Source organism: Manis javanica, chromosome 4 (assembly GCF_040802235.1).
Source record: "Manis javanica isolate MJ-LG chromosome 4, MJ_LKY, whole genome shotgun sequence".
Classification (NCBI taxonomy): domain Eukaryota; kingdom Metazoa; phylum Chordata; class Mammalia; order Pholidota; family Manidae; genus Manis; species Manis javanica.
The window spans coordinates 107,529,016-107,536,352 of record NC_133159.1 but is presented as its reverse complement, the minus strand read 5'-3'; positions in this window follow the sequence as shown (position 1 = coordinate 107,536,352).

The following is a 7,337-nucleotide window of genomic DNA, read 5'->3' as shown; positions in this document are numbered from 1 at the left end:
AAACCTCACCCCAACCCACTAAAGACCTCCGTCCTAGTTGCTCAGGAAAATTTAAAGCCCTCTGATGGCAGGGCCAAAAACCTGAGTGCGCCGCCTGTCCTCCCTGACAGTTCTCCCCTCTACCCCCCTCTGTCGATTGAGCAACCACCACCATATGTGGGTCCGTGGAAGGGAGAGGGTGAAGCTGCTGAGGGGGTAGAAAACGAAGTTGGAGAGCCCAGCAGGGATCAGGCGGCTGCAGCTTCCCCAGACTCTTCAGCAAGAGAAGGCAGGAGGCCAGGAAGAGCGGGAGGAATGCAGTTAAGGACTCGAGGGGCCAGGGAACAAGAAGGGGAGGCTCCCTCCTCCACCTCAGAAAGAGCAGTGCCGGTTCTGCCTGTGCGTGCCATCGGTGCAGGCAGTCCGGACAGAGCTCAACAATATCAGTACTGGCCCTTTTCATCTAGTGACCTCTATAATTGGAGGACTCAGAACCCTCCCTTCTCGGAGGACCCCAAGTGTCTTATAGGTCTGGTGGAGTCCATTATGTATACCCATTGTCCCACATGGGATGACTGCCAGCAATTGCTCCGCACCCTCTTCACGATGGAAGAGCGAGAGCATATCCTCAATGAGGCCAGGAAAAATGTCCTCAGAGAAAATGGAAGACCCACTACCCTCCAGCCCATCATCAACGAGGTGTTCCCACTTACATGCCCGAATTGGGACTTCGGGACTGCAGAAGGTAGGGAGCGTCTCCGGGTCTACCGCAGGACTCTGATGACCGGTCTCCAGGCAGCCGCCAGATGGCCCACTAACCTGGCTAAGGTAAAAACTATTGTTCAGGGGGAAATGGAAAGCCCAGCCGCGTATTTGGAAAGGCTGTTTGATGCTTACAGGCAATATACCCCCATAAACCCAGAAGCAGAGGGACATAGATCAGCTGTAGTCCTCTCATTCATCAACCAGGCAGCCCCCGATATCCGGAGGAAACTCCACAAGCGGGAGGACCTGGGGGAGATCTCTATTAGGGAAATGCTGCAGCAAGTGGAGAAGGTCTTCAATGCTAGGGAAACTCCGGAAGACAGAGAGGAAAGGCTGAGGAAAGAGAAATGGGTAATGCAGGAGAAAAATAGGAAAGAAGACAGAGAATTTCAGAGGAGGAAGAACAAGAAGCAGAGGGAGGAGATGGCCAGGATATTCCTGGCCGGGGTGAAGGAGAGCCCAAGGCCACCTCAAAGAATGGGACCCCGCCAATCCTGACTAGGACGAGACCAATGTGCCCTGTGTAAGAGATATGGACATTGGAAGAGGGAGTGCCCCAAAAGGGGGGAACAAGGAGGAGGGAACCCCGTTAAGATCCTGCACCTAGGAGAAGAGAATTGACGGGGACGGGGCTCGGCACCCCTCCCCAAGTCCTGAGTAACCCTGTGTGTGGAGGGGACTCCCATTGGGTTCATGGTAGATACTGGGGCAGAATATTCAGTTCTCAACCAGGCCCACGATCCCCTGAACCCAGGACGCACAAGTATACTCCAGGGAGCGACAGGGTCCAAGAGATGTGCCTGGACCACTAACAGAAAAGTGGACCTAGGAAGGCATCAGGTCTCTCACTCATTTCTGGTCAGACCTGAGAGCTCCGCACCATTGTTAGGTAGAGACTTACTAACCAAGGTCAGGGCACGCATCCATTTTGAACCTGAGGGGATAAAGATCATGGACAAAGAAGGGCAGCCCCTACGACCGGTGCATGTGTTGACTCTGTCCCTGGCCGATGAACATTGTCTGTTCCAGGCAGATCTAGAAGAGGGGGTCCAGGGAGGAATGGACTCTTGGTTGCAGGGGATCCCTTCTGCATGAGCTGAAACTGGAGGAATTGGTCTCGCCAAACATCTACCCCCGGTCGTTGTTCAACTCAAAGCCGCGGCCCTACCCATCCGGGTCTGGCAGTATCCTATACCGGAAGAGGCTAGGAAAGGGATAGCACCCCATATCCACAGACTGTTGGAGACAGGAATCCTTAAACCCTGCCGATCTGTATGGAATATGCCCCTGCTTCCGGTAAGGAAGCCTGGCAGTGGAGATTACAGGCCAGTGCAGGACTTGCGAAAGGTCAATGAGAGGGTAGAAGACATCCACTCTACAGTGCCCAACCCTTACACCCTACTCAGCCACCTGCCACCCTCACATGTGTGGTATACTACTCTGGACCTGAAAGATGCCTTCTTCAGTATCCCACTCTCTGAAGTTAGCCTTTGTTTGCCTTTGAGTGGCAGGAGCCAGGGGGAGGAGGAAAAGGGCAGCTTACCTGGACTAGACTGCCACAGGGCTTCAAGAACTCTCCCACCTTATTCAATGAAGCCCTAAGCCAGGACCTGGAGCCCTTTCGCAGGAGCCACCCCCACGTGACACTGCTGCAGTTTGTGGATGACCTGTTGCTGGCCACAGAAACCTGTGAGGAGTGCGAAGAAGCCACGGGGAACTTGCTGGCTGAACTAGGCGAACTGGGATATCAAGCCAGTGCCAAGAAAGCCCACATCTGTCAGAGGTCAATGGTCTACCTGGGGTACAAAATATCTAATGGAGCCAGATGGCTAATGCAGGCCATGAAACAAACTATCCTGACTATCCCCATTCCTTCCTCACCCCGGGGAGTGAGGGAATTTCTTGGCTCAGCCGGGTTCTGCAGGCTCTGGATTCCAGGGTACACAGAAATAGCCCGACCGCTATATGAGGTGACCAGAGAAGGGCTGGGCTGGCAATGGAATCAGGAACAACAAGAGGCCTTTGACAGACTGAAAGAAGCCCTCCTCCGAGCCCCTGCCCTATCTCTGCCAGACCCGGAAAAACCCTTCATCCTATTTGTAGATGAAAAGAAAGGAGTGACTAAAGGAGTCCTGGCTCAGCAGCTGGGCCCATGGAAAAGACCTGTGGCCTATTTGTCCAAGCGGCTAGACCCAGTGGCCTCCGGGTGGCCACCTTGTCTGCGTATCCTAGCAGCCATAGCTCTACTAGTAAAAGAGGCAGATAAGCTGACTTTTGGCCAGAACCTGAGGGTAACAGCCCCACATACTGTAGAGGGGATCCTCAGGCATCCTCCAGGAAAATGGATGACGAATGCAAGACTCACCCACTGCCAAGGGCTCCTACTAGATTCTCCATGAATTGCCTTCTCTGACCCGGTGACCCTAAATCCTGCCACCCTTCTGCCGGACCCAGATCTGTCGACCCCCATCCACGACTGTAGAGACATCCTTTCCGAAATTATCCAGGTGCGAGCAGACCTGAAAGACACACCGTTACCGAACTGTGAGCTAAACTGATATACAGATGGGAGCAGCTTTGTGCAGGAGGGGGTCAGGAGAGCAGGGGCAGCAGTAGTAACCCACGAAGGGGAAATTGTCTGGAGCGCAGCTCTGCCCCCTGGCACCTCAACACAGAAGGCGGAACTTATTGCTCTCGCTGAGGCCCTGGAAAGAGCAGAAGGCAAGCGGGCCAACTTCTACACAGATAGCAGGTATGGCTTTGGCACTGTCCATGTCCACTGTGCCATCTACTGAGAAAGAGGATTCCGTTCCGTGGAAGGGAAGGGACTGAGGAATCTGCAGGAAGTCCAAAGACTATTAGCCGCTATAGAAAAACCAAGGGCGATAGCGGTTATACATGTACCAGGCCACCAACCAAAGAGGACACCTGAGGCTATCGGCAACAACCATGCTGATGCGGAAGCTAGGAGGGCGGCCCTCTCGGACTCCCTTGTACTTACAGCCCTTGAGATACCTATACCTGAACTGCCCGCCCTGCCACCCAAACCTGAGTGTTCCCCTCAGGATGTTGAGTGGATTAGGAAACAAGTACTGGGAAAAGTGTTTGGGGAGGGAAATTGGAATAGGGACTAAGAAGGCAGATTGATCCTGCCAGAAATATTAAGATAGTACATGCTTGCTAATCTGCATAAGTCCACCCATCTAGGCTGGAAAAAGCTGCTTAGCCTTTTCCAGTCTGCGCAGTTGGTGTTTCCCCACCAGAATGAGGCAGCTTGTCAGATCACAAAAGAATGCAGTAGCTGTGCAATGCTAAGACCAGCCCCAAGAGGGCTGCACCCAGCAGGTACTCGGGAAAGGGGGAGGGCTCCAGGGAGGAATTGGGAAATAGACTTCACTGAAGTAAAACCAGGGAAGTATGGATATAAGTATTTGCTGGTTATGGTGGATACCTTCTCTGGGTGGGTGGAGGCTTTTCCAACCAAGCATGAGACTAGCCAGGTAGTAGCAAAAAGATTAATTGAGGAAATCGTCCCCAGATATGGGGTCCCTGAAGCCATAGGCTCCGCTAATGGCCTGGCTTTCATTAGCAAAATCCTGCAAGGACTAGCCCTAGCTTTGGGAGTAGATTGGAAGTTACATTGTGCTTATGACCCACAAAGCTCTGGGCAGGTAGAAAGAATGAATCGGACCCTGAAGGAGACCCTTTCTAAATTGGTATTGGAGACTGGCGGGGACTGGGTCACCCTCCTTCCCTTAGCCATCTTCCGCGCTCGGAACTCCCCCTATGTACATGGTTTAACTCCATTTGAGATAATGTATGGGGCCCCTCCACCCATAACTCAGCGAGTGCAGCTTCCCGGTGCAGAAAACCCGGCCCCTGACTATCTGAATGTGTTGCAAGCTCTTGCTAAAGTGCAGCAGGAAATCTGGCCCCTGATCAGAGCATATTACGAGGGTGGGAAAATTCCGAGCCCGGAACATGGCATAGTCCCAGGGGATATGGTATGGGTCAAGAGACACCAAGTGAGGACTCTCGAGCCCAGGTGGAAGGGACCTTACGTTGTATTGTTTACCACCCCCACTGCTCTCAAGGTTGATGGTATTGCTTCATGGGTGCACCACACCCACGTTCGGAAGGTCTTACCTCGTAATGATCCAAGGACCCGAAAGGAAGAGTGGAAGGTGCAGCAGCATCCTGCCAATCCCCTAAAACTACACTTAAGCCAATGATGAAGGGGATCCTGCTAATAAGCTTCTTAGTATGGACCTTCATGGGAGCCACATCCGTGGAGATCAGAGGCACCAACCCCCATCAACCAAGGAACCTGACCTGGATGCTGATTGATAGCGACAATGGGGAGGTCATCAACTTCACACAATGCATTGCGCCAATCAGAACCTGGTGGCCTGACCTGTATTTCTGCTTTCGGCAGATCAACCCCCTTTACCGATCCGGCCCTCCAAATTTGGCTCGCTCCCATGGGTTGTATGCTTGCCCAGGAACAGGTAAAGGAAGACACTGTAGGGGGGGGGGGAGGGGCATGACTTCTTTTGTGCCAGCTGGGACTGTGTAACCTCGAATGATGGGGATTGGAGATGGACAGTTACAAAAATCGATTCTGTCAAATTTACTTATGTCAACAAGGGCATCCCTCATCACCAGCCTATGGCCCTTTACAAAACCAAGGCTTGTGACAGAAGGGACCAGGATTGGGTAAGAGTTCAATTCACTGAGACGGGCAAAAAGACTGAGGTATCGCACTGGATAAATGGACTAACATGGGGAATGGTGTACTATAAATATGGGGCGCATACCGGCTCGACCCTCATCACTAAATTAACCGTGTCAACTCCCAACGCCGCCATAGGTCCCAACCCGGTTATAAATCCCCAGAAACCTTCAATCCAGGACAAGGGCCTGAGCAAAAAGGATGAGAAAATGCCAACCAGAGCGCTTGCCCCAGAGCCCACAAGAGGACCAGGTCCATCGACCTCTGGGTTAGAGGCCCAGCATGCTCCCTCCGGGTTAGATAATCCCATGTGGGAAATGGTGCAGGCAGTAGTTGAGACTCTTAACCACACCACTTCCTCCCTCACCAATCCCTGTTGGCTATGCTACCCAGGTTCACCCCCCTTCTACGAGGCAATCGTGATAAATGGCTCCTACACTATCAACAACTCCCATCCCACTTACTGGGACAGGAGACCATGGGAACTTATGATCGCTCAGGTCTCAGTCACTGGTACATGTGTAGGCACAGTCCCGACGACCCAGAGCCAGTTATGCTCTTCCTACAATAACACTATGTGGGAGCAGGGAAAGTGGATTATACCCTCCTCAGGTTGGTGGCTCTGTTCAAAGACAGGCCTCACCCCAGCCCTATCCACCTCTGTGTTCAATGCTAACAGTGAGTTTTGTGTGCTTGTGGCCATATCATTCTCATGAATCTTTTTGGGAAGAAGTGCCGAGCCCCCACCGGAAAAAGAGGGAGCCTGTTACTTCCCTGACCATTGGGGCCCTCTTCTCCCTAGGGATAGCAGGGGCAAGCACTGGGGTCGCAGCCCTTGTAACTCGGTAACAGGGGCTCACAGCCCTGAGGATGGCAATCGATAAGGGACCGAGAACAACTCCGACAGACAATGTCAGACCTAGAGCAATCCCTCACTTCCTTGTCAGAGGTGGTCCTACAAAACCAAAGAGGCCTGGTCCTCCTGTTCTTAAGAGAAGGTGGGCTGTGCGCAGCCTTAAAGGAAGAGTGCTGTTTCTATGTAGACAAAACTGGTACAGTCAGGGAGTCCCTGGCCAAGCTAAAAAAAGATCTAGAGAGGCGGCGTAAGGAATATGAAAGTAGGGAAGGCTGGTTTGAGTCTTGGTTCAAACACAAGCCATGGTTTGCTACCCTCCTCTCGGCCGTTGCGGGGCCACTGGTTATCCTGCTGTTGTTGCTTACAATTGGTCCGTGCATAATAAACAGGCTGCTTAAGTTTGTACGGAAAAGGTTTGACACCGTCCAACTCCTGGTCCTTCGCCAAAAATATCAGGCCCTAGATACCGCTGCAGTAGATTCCTCAGTCTGATCAAGAAAAGGGGGGAAATGTAAAGAAGTGCAGAGGGCATCAAGAGTCAGAAAAAAGAACTAATAACACTTAACCTGACCCTAGAGCAAGAGCCACCCAGTTTTTGTATAAACTACCTGAGGCTAAGTTTAGAAAAGAGCCTGCCCTAAGTTAGATAACTAGAAGTGGGCAACAGCCTGGGGATGCCTGGGGACGTAACCGTGATAAGTCACGTAGACATGCTTGGGTAAGCAAGAGATAACAATTGAAGCGTTCAGGCAACTGACGCGTTCCCTAAAAGGTTACAATGCTTCCCATTGGTTACAACATAGAATGTGTTTTAAAATTATTGGTTGTAGAAATGCGCGGGCTTCGGTGCAATGGCTGTGAAAACCCTATATAATCCATACCTAAAGTTGCCTGGGGGTCGGCTACTCTGACCCGGCCTGTGTGTCAGGGGAGGTGCTGTCGGCCCCAGCTAGCTGGCTGAATAAAGACTTTGCTTGTACTTACATCTCCATGCCTGCGTGCTTT